Raw genomic sequence first — 9,251 nt, forward strand, 5'->3', positions numbered from 1 at the left:
TCTCTCTCTCTCTCTCTCTCTCTCTCTCTCTCTCTCTCTCTCTCTCTCTCTCTCTCTCTCTCTTTCTCTCTCTCCCTCCCTCCTTCCCTCCCTCCACCTCATCTATTCAAAATAATCTTTTTTATGGTAACTTTTGTTGTAGAGTATTTTATTGGCATCCAAGGAAAACATGAAGCTGGCTGCAACAAACGCAGGAATATTAACCATCTTTTAGGGACTGTTTCACATTTCCTCCCCTTCTGAAGAGCGTTCTAAGGGCAGAGGAAGGAAAGAGGACCAGCTAGGCAATCGGTTTACACATCCAGAAAAGAGAAAGGAGAAAACATCATCCTGGAACAGGGAAGACATCATGCTGCCTTGGACCTGTTCACTGGCAAAGGACAGGGGGTTGGGAAGCAAGAGAAACCGCAGAATCCAGGGAAGAACAGCCTTTTAAATGTTAAACAGTCCCTTAAATGACAAAGATGACAAAGATATGTGTTTTAGGATCTCAATGGGACTAGTAAAATGTTTCCAATTGGAGAAATGACTCTAAAGAAAAAAAGTTTATATGAACAACCTTACAGGTCCCCGTGTTTTTCAAGAAATGCCTGGGGGTTAGAGATCGCAAAACTCCCCTTTTACCTGTATGTACTCCTACCCTGAACTACACGGGGATGTGGAACCATCAGCAGTCACGCAGTCAGACAATAAGCATTTTTTTTAAAGGTTTACTGTGTGCCGGGCACTCTGCTAAGCCCTGAAACAACAAAAAATCGGCCCTGAGTTATCAGAGAACTCTGAACCAGTAAAGGAAATTCCCACCCTCCTCAGCCCCTCCCCCCTAAGCCCTACTGGACTCCGCTGGCCACTTAACCCAGTGGGGCCAGGGGGAAGAAGTGGGGAAGGCCAGACACCGCGACACCCCACTGACAAAAGACTGGGAGCTGAGCAGACCCAGGAAGGATGCCTGGCGCCTGGGATAAACGGGGCTTTTATTGCTGGGTTCAGAGGATTTGGGAACAAATCCAACCCTAAGAAACCTTGCAAGGTTCATTCACCATCTCACAGCCTCCACACCACGTTGTTTCAAAGAGGGTTTTAATAATCACTACGATTCCCCCCCCGACCCCCGCCCCGCGCCCAGCCATCTCATGAATAACCTTCTGGCGAGCTGGAAACGCTTTCCAGAGGACAGAGATACACCACACGCTGGCATTAAGGAGGAAATCTCGTCCAAGTCTCAATCCGTCCCCTTCCTTCCTCTCTCCCTACTTTTCCCTGGGCTCAGGCAGAGAGGGCGGCTCCGAGCTCATCTGCCCGGAGCTCAGCCTCTCGGTGTCTGACTGATTTTCAGAGAATCCTAGAATCTCTGAGAGCTTACAGGGTGCGCGGGAGTTCTTTTCCCCACGTGGGGAGGCCAGGGACGGATAAGGACTCTCAGCCGAGAGGTTGACAAGAGAGTTTTTCTACCCCAAGCTCCAGGTCAGTCCCCATTTGGCTCTCCTGTCTCTCCTGACTCCTCATGCCCTTTCCTAAAAAATAACCTTGTCCTGGGCTTCCTCCTCTGTCCAAAACAGTCAATCACACCTCCGACTAGCCCGACCCCCTCCCCGCATTCTGCAGGAGTTCTCTATCTCCTGTCTTAAACCAAAAATAAATTCTGCACACCTCGGATGGCTAAATGTATGTTTTCTGCCCTCTCCTCCCCAGCTACCGTGCCCTCTTTTATTTCCCGGGCCCCCAACAAAGTTGGAGCTCCAATCGCTAAGCGCCCCCCTCCCCCCGCCGCCCTTAGCTAAGATAGGTACCCTCCACTGTACGCGGCACTCCATTGCACCAGGGCTGCCCTGACGCCCTCCCATTCACACATACCTCGAACTTCCCCTTCTGTCTGTGATCCTCAGCCCCCTTGCCCCCCCATCAGTACCTGTGCTTGCTCCCCCATCGCGCGTCCCCGCCCCAGCAAGGGCTGTGGCCACCGAACCCCGAAAAATGCACCTGCCCTCCCTCTCCACTCCTCCGCGTCCCCCTCAGCTTCCCTCCCACCCCTCCTCGGCGCACCTGCCCCCCGCAAGGCTGTCCGATACTCAGCCCTGGGGTAGGGGCAAAGACCTAGAGGGGGGAGAATGGGGGCGGGGACTTGGGGTAATCTTGGACAACCCAATTTGGGATGAACTTGCCTCCCTGTCCCTGGAGGCCAGAGCAAAGCCCAGGCTGAGCCGAGAAGGGGAGAGGAGAAAAGGAACCCCCTCCACCAACCTCATCACCAGGTCCCCCTCTTCTCTGGGCTCCCCAACCTTGCCACCAGCCCCAGTCCAGCATGCGCACCCCAAAGTGTCCGAAAACAGTCGGTGGAGTGGGTGGGCATGGCCCCGGGCTCGGGGCAGCCCGGTGCCACCCTGCTGCCCGCCTACCCTCCTTCCAATCCGTCTCCCTACCTTCCAGCAGCGGCTGCAGTCGGATGAGCAGCCCCCGGGGCTGCCCGCAGCGCCCGGACTGGACCGGACTCGACCCGGCGCGCGCTGCCCTCTCCGGGAGCCTCGAGCAGAAGCAGCAGCCGCGGGAGCGGGAGCGGGAGCAGGAGGAGCCGGAGCCCGAGCTCCAGCCGCCTCAGGCGCCGCAGCCGCCTCCGCCGCAGGGGAAACTTTCCCAGAGACGGGCCCACGAGCCAGCCGGGGCCGCCGCCGAACTTGCCGGGAGCTCGGGGCGGCTCGCGCCGGCGCTGGGGCTGGAACTGGGGCTAGGGCTGGAGCTCTCGGCCTCAGTGGGCGCGGGGGAAGGCTGGAGAGGGCGGCGGCGAAGGTTGGAGCGCGGGCGCAGCGCCTCGCGGCTCGCTCTCCGGGGCTCGCGCTGCCCGGCCGCCGCCTCCAGCCTCTCTGGCTCGCTCGCTCCTCGCTGCGGCCGCTGCCGCCTCTGCTCTGCAGCCAGCGAGGAGCCCGAGACACCAGCTGCCTGCGGCCAGCGGCGGCAGCGGAGACGGCGGCGGCAGCAGCAGGAGCAGCAGCAGCCGGCCGGCCCCGCGCGCCGGCTCCACCTCCCAGCCACTGCCCCCTCCCCTCCTCCAGCCAGCTCTCCCCTCCCCAGCCTCCTCCTCCCCTCCCCAGCCCCCTCCCCTCCTCCAGCCAGCCTCGGCTCCCCGGCCTCCTCCTCCCCTCCTCAGCCTCGTCCTCCCCTTCCCAATCCCCCTCCCCAATCTCCTCCCCACCGAACATCCATCTCCCAGCACAGGCAGTGGCCCCAGGTTCTTTCCTGCCTTGAGCCTCATCTTTAGACTTGCGGTTCACCCTCCACAGGGGTTACTGCTTTTCCCCATCAGAGATGGGCTTCCTGGCCCTTCTCGAGTGGCCAAACCTCCAGTGCTCCGACCGGATCTCCCTCTTCTTCTGGACAGGCGGGGGGGGGGGGGGGGGGGAAAGCGAGGCTTGAGGGTGAGAGAGGGCCTGGAGGCTCTACGCCCCTGGGGTTGGTTGGTTTGTTTTTTCTTCCAGAGAAACTTTCCTATTCCCCTTTATCTGAAGTATATACATACATACACACACATGCCATATACGCGTATCACATACATGAGTTGTGTTGTATACATACATGTGTTTCCATGCATTGTGTATGTGTGTGCATGCACAAATATATTTGAGTCATGCCCATTATTGCATGGAGTTCCCAATAAGCAACTCCCCCCCCCACCCCCCAGTGCTGAGCTGCACCTTGTCGGCAGCGAAGTGGGTGTTAAGTGACCTCCGGGTCACTCAGCAGGACTTATGAGGTCAGCTTGAAGCTTGTCTTCTTGATTCAGGCTAGCTCTCTATGCACTGCACCGCACTGCCTCAGCCTTAGCTAATGATCACTCATAATAATAACTCTCATTTCTGTAGCAATTTCAGATTTAGGAGGCATTTTCCTCACAACGACCTTGTGAAGTTGGGGCAGCAAGTATTAGGCACTTTTTTTAATAACATGAAAAACAAACAAAACCTGTTAACTCCACACCCTTCCTCCAGCTTTTTTACTCTTCATTGGTTTCTCTCGGGAAGGAAGGTCCTTTAAGTGAAGAGAGCACTGGACTGGACCTAGAATTGGGAAATTGATTGGAGTTCAAGTTAGGCAACTCACAGCCACTGGGACCTGGAGCAGTTACTTAACCTGTCTGGTCCTCACCGTCATCTCTCCAACGGAAGGGTTTGGACTGCATGGTTTCTAAGGAGCCTGGGTCCCTCTAAATTCCTGTGGTTACTAGGGCTTAGTGGTATTTTGAAAGGAGCCCTAGTCTTAGAGCAGGAAGGGATATCAAAATCCATCTGGTCCAACTCCCTCATTTTACATATGAGGAAACTGAGTTTCAAGGACGTTAAGTGACTTGGAGCTCTTAAACCTGGGTTTGACCCCTGACTTACTGGGTCCAATTCTGGACACTGGTTTCCTCCTCCTCATGAGGGGTTCAGTTAATTTGAACGTTCATTAAACACTATGTGTCAGGCACTGTGCTAAGCTCTGAGGATACAAAAAGAGGCAAAAGACAGTCACTACCTTAAGGAGCTTACAATCTAACAGGGTCATGCTCTAGTCAGGAAACTCTAGTTTGCTTCCAGCTTTCACATTGTATGCTTCTCCATTAAGAGAAAGTGAAGCTTCGCAGAGAAACACCTGTTCTTTCTATCTTGCCTGGTCTTTAGAGGACTTTGACCCCGTGGTTGCTTTCAGTTATCTCAGGAGCCCAGTGCCCTGGTTCAGCCTAGGAGAGGTCCCTGACCCAAACCTTGTGAACAGACACTTCAGATGCAACATCCTTTGGGGCCAGCCCCAACCAAGGACATTTCATCCAACCCCTCCCCTCTGGGATGCAAACCCTGGCCAGGCATAAGTAGTCACAACCAGAAAGTAGAGGTTCAAAACAGAATGCTAACACACACAAAATGTGCTTAGCAAAAAACAGAGCAAAAAAATCCAGTTTGCTGTCCTGGATGAGGTTGGTACCCGCTGACTCTCTTAAAACTAGTTCTGGGGGCAGGTAGGTGGCGCAGTGGATACAGCACGGGCCCTGGACTGAGGAGGACCTGAGTTCAAATTCAGACTCAGACACAAAACACTCACTAGCTGTGTGACCCTGGGCAAGTCACTTAACCCCGGGCAAGTCACTTAACCCCATTGCCTAGCCCCCTCCCCAAAACAAAACAAAACAAACAAAAAAACTAGTTCTGTATCCGCCAAAGAAAGCAAGAAAAAATAGATTCAAATCGGGAGGGGGATGCAATATTAGTAATATGCTTTGTGTGCATGTGTGTGTGTTGCTCTTGTAGGTTACTTGGGTCCACATGGGTCTGTCTAGATCTAGCTCCCTTAGAGGCAAGGACAGATGTCTTTAGTCTCCTCCACCCACCCATCTTCAAGGGAGACTTTGCTTCCAGCCATGAGGGGAATCACAAGGTTGGGGCCAGTGGCTGGCCATTCTGTTCTCCTCTGAGAGAAGGGGTATCAGCCAAATCTATCTGCTCCCTTAAATATTATTAGTCTGTGGAAAATAATTTTTAAGTTCAAGTGCTCCTAACTTCAATGGGAAAGGAAGATCTCAACTTAAATATCCAAGGTTTGACTCCCTTCCCACCAAATGCATTTCCACAATGAATACATGTAGTGAATAGTTGATAAGCCCGTTTATCCAAGTGGATAGCAAAACAGAAATCAGAGGAAGTATACATGAAATAATATATGCCCACCAATACACAAGAGGAATGAATTCTCCCACTGGGAGGGAGATATCCCACCAAAAGGGAAATTACCTAAACTTTCTTGTGTAACAAACTGGAGATAAGGACATGATTGAAGTTGCTGGCTCCTCAACATGTCAACTTCTTCCCAGAGTCCTTCTCTCCCTTCAGGGACCTGAAGAGAGTCTGCAACCATGGTTCTTCTCTCAAAGCTGGAAGCCAGAAGACTAGGATCTCTCTTCTCTACCAGTGTGCCTTTCACACAGGAGCAGAACATTGAGTAACCAATCTCCATGAATAAAGAGCATCTTATGCAAATGGTCTTTGAGCCGTGAGTTACACATAGAACAACTAGAATATAGAACAGAGCTGAGGGGGAGGCCCTTAGAACACAGAGTGTTAAAGCTAGAAAACTTTGAGCATAGAATGTTAGAGCTGAGAAGGACTTTCTTTTTTGGTCCCATGATTTTACTGGTGCAGGGAACTCCCAGTGAGTAAACTCTCTCTACCAATGCACAGATTGCTACATGCGCTAGCACGCGCACCATCTTACATTCTTTGAGAATTGCCTGAGGCACTGAGAAGTTAAGCTATTTGCCCAGGGTCATAGAGCCAGTATGTATCGGGGTAGTAGAATTTGAACCCAGGAATCCTGACATTGAGCTTGGCTCTCTGTTCACTCCACCAGGAGTTGCCTCTCTCTGAGACACCTAAGAACATGAAATGTGAGAGAGAAGAGCATCCAATACCAGAGACAGCTTTAGAACAGAGAATGTAAAATATCAGACCTGAAAGGAAACTTGGAAAGCATAGCCCAACCCTCTTACTTTATAGATGAGGACAAAGATGCCCAGAACAGGAAGTGAGTTGGCTAAGATCAGGAAGCTACTCAGGGCTAGAGCTGAGAGTAGGATATAGCCCCAGGCTCTTTCTACTACATCACACCAATTCTATAAACATTCTCACTGCCTAAAGGGGCTGATAATCTTGTTGGAAAGATTATGAGAAAGCAATGGACCACCCACAATCCTGAACTAAATGGTAGGGTGAGGATTAGGGGTACCAATCAAGATTTGGAAAAGGAAGTAGTCAGGGAAAGCTTCATGAAAGTATGAGAACAGGGGCCAGTGGAGCCCAGCACTTACCTAGAGCCCTGGGGGTGGGAGTTTTCCCACAGAAGGGAATTTTCCAAAGGCTGATAACAGCTGACAGTTGGATAACACATTAAGGTTTACAAATGATTATGTGTTAGAGCTAGAAGGGGCCTCAGAGGCCTTTCTTGGCAAATACAGGAGTGGTTTTTATTTCCTTCTCCAGCTCATTTTACAGATGAGGAAACTGAGGCAAAGAAGGTGAAGTGACTTGCTAATAAGTGTCTGAGGCTGGATTTGAACTCAGGAAGATGGGTCTTCCCGACTGCTAGCCTGGAACTCTATGCACTGCGTCACCACCTAGCTGCTACATTTTGTAGATAAGGAAGCCAAAACCCGGAGAAGCAACATAAGAGGTAAAGTCAGAATTCAAACCCAGGTGTTCAGATTTCAGATCAAACCTAAAGTTTCTGATGGAAAATGGAATTGAGAAACACTGAAAGTCATCTTTCAGAGATGAATTGGTTAGAGAAAACATCCTTCTCTCCCCTCTTGGTGGAGATGAGGGATTATTGGGTATTAGCACCTCTGGTGTGAAGGCTTACTGAGGACTTTCCAGAGCTGCTCATCCACCTTTGATGTCTACCTGTCGCCCAACTCTCACCTGTGACTTCAAAAAGCTAAAGCATTCATAGGAGCCACACCCTGGTTAACTGTCTTGGCAGATGGGCTAAACCAGGTTGAGGGGAACCAACAGGCCTCAAACCAGTCAGTGAGTAAGGGGGGTGTCTATCCCAAGCACATGAAGACTTCCTCTGGAGGAATGAGTGGATGACAATGTTCCAGTCACCACAAAGGTGGCTGAAGCAGATGCTGTGGAGATCTTAGAGCTTGGTGAGATGTCAAAGAAGCCAAGGTCATCCTCTGCATCCCCAAGCATCACCAGTTGTTTTGGCTTTTGTCATGCCACTGGACTTTGATGACTCTGAGAGAGAGTGAGGTTGACGACTGTGCAACTCTGCCTCATTTAAATCCAGTTCACGCAGGAGTCAAGACATCACCCTATGATGTCACTGCTCCTCTTCCAAAAGGAAGGATGAGCAACATTGCATATGCAAGGGACACGATGGATTTGTTGATTGATTGTGCTGATCTGCTTTTTTTTTCTTCTCTTTTAAAATCCTTGTTGTGAGGGATGGTTCACTGCAGGAAGGGGAGAGAACAGGGACATTTTTGGAAAATAAAGTGATGCAAAATAAAAAAGAGAAGATTTAAAAAAGAGAAAAGAAAGTCATCTTTCAAAAAATCAGAGGAACCTAGTTATTATCCTAGGCGCTATCGAAGCTCCTGAAGGACTAATGCTGAGCGAGAATTCAAAATCAGATACAACACACTGATGGTTCTCAGGTTTGATCAATCTCTCACAGTAAGGCTAGACAAATTGCCATGAGATGAAGCCCGCAGAGTTACAAAGAGTCAGGCTTTCAGTTCTTTCCCTGTCCTCCACCCCTGTCATATTGGGAAAAGTATAAAAAAGTGTGGATTATATTAAAGGCCACCTCAGAGATGCCCAATTACCCTCTGGGGGGCCATCCGATCCCATCGAGTCATCATCAGTTGGACACTGGTTAATTTCAATAAAGGCTGATGGATTTTTGGGCTCTATGGGCAAAGATTACAACAGTTAGAAAGAATATTGGATTTGGACTCAGAATCCCTTTATCCAAATCCCAACTCTGCCCTTTGCTAGTGAGTGTGACTTCAGACAAATCATCTCTGAGCCTCTGTGTCCTCATCCGTAGAATGAGGGGTTTGGGCAAGGTCATGCATAAGGTCTCCTCTAGCTTTGCTGTTCCCTGATTCTGTAAACACTGACTTTTCACTGGGGAGGGGGTGGCGATTGTGTGCTCTGGAAGTCTGCCTGTTACTGTCTAAAGTTAGGCTGAGTGCTTAGCCTCCCCTTGTACCATTATCTTTCCATCCCCTTCTCTGAGCCTCAGTTTTCTGATCTGTAATATGACACAGTAGGACTATATTCAAAATTTAATTAAATTTGAGGAACATTTGCTAAGCATTTACTATATTTTAGGCACTGTGCTAGTTGCTGAAGATGCAAAGACAAAAAGTAAAAGTTCCTGTCCTCAAGAAGCTTATTTTCTGTTGGTGGGGGTGATAACAACATGTACGCAGAACATTAAGTGTGACATGTATTCAGAATAAATACAAAGTAGTTTAATATTGGGGGTGGAGAAAATCCTAACAATTGGGGAAATCAATTGGTACAACCTGGTACAAGGTAGTACTTGAACTGAGCCTACAAGGAAGCTAGTGATTCCAAAAGGAAGCAATGTGATGAGACTGCCAAGAACAGTCTTTGGAGTATACAAATAATAAGGGGGTAGGGAATGGATATGAAAAAGAGAGAGAGGGAAAGAGAGAGAGAGAGAGAGAGAGAGAGAGAGAGAGAGAGAGAGAG

The 9,251-nt window shown here is 50.0% G+C and overlaps 1 protein-coding gene across 5 annotated transcripts in view; it reads right to left on the reverse strand.

Moving 5' to 3' along the window:
• TSPAN18 (tetraspanin 18) overlaps positions 1-2,499 on the reverse strand; it is a 233,083-nt gene extending 230,584 nt beyond the window's left edge. For 4 of the 5 annotated variants that reach the window (XM_027837870.1, XM_027837864.1, XM_027837867.1 and 1 more), the window contains exon 1: positions 2,421-2,499. The gene's annotated coding sequence lies outside the window, so the exon portion shown is untranslated. The remainder of the gene's footprint in view (positions 1-2,420) is intronic. The other variant, XM_027837868.1, reaches the window with a different exon arrangement.
• Between the last annotated feature and the right edge of the window lie 6,752 nt (positions 2,500-9,251).

Source organism: Vombatus ursinus, unplaced genomic scaffold, assembly GCF_900497805.2.
Source record: "Vombatus ursinus unplaced genomic scaffold, bare-nosed wombat genome assembly UNPS02014822.1, whole genome shotgun sequence".
Lineage (NCBI taxonomy): Eukaryota > Metazoa > Chordata > Mammalia > Diprotodontia > Vombatidae > Vombatus > Vombatus ursinus.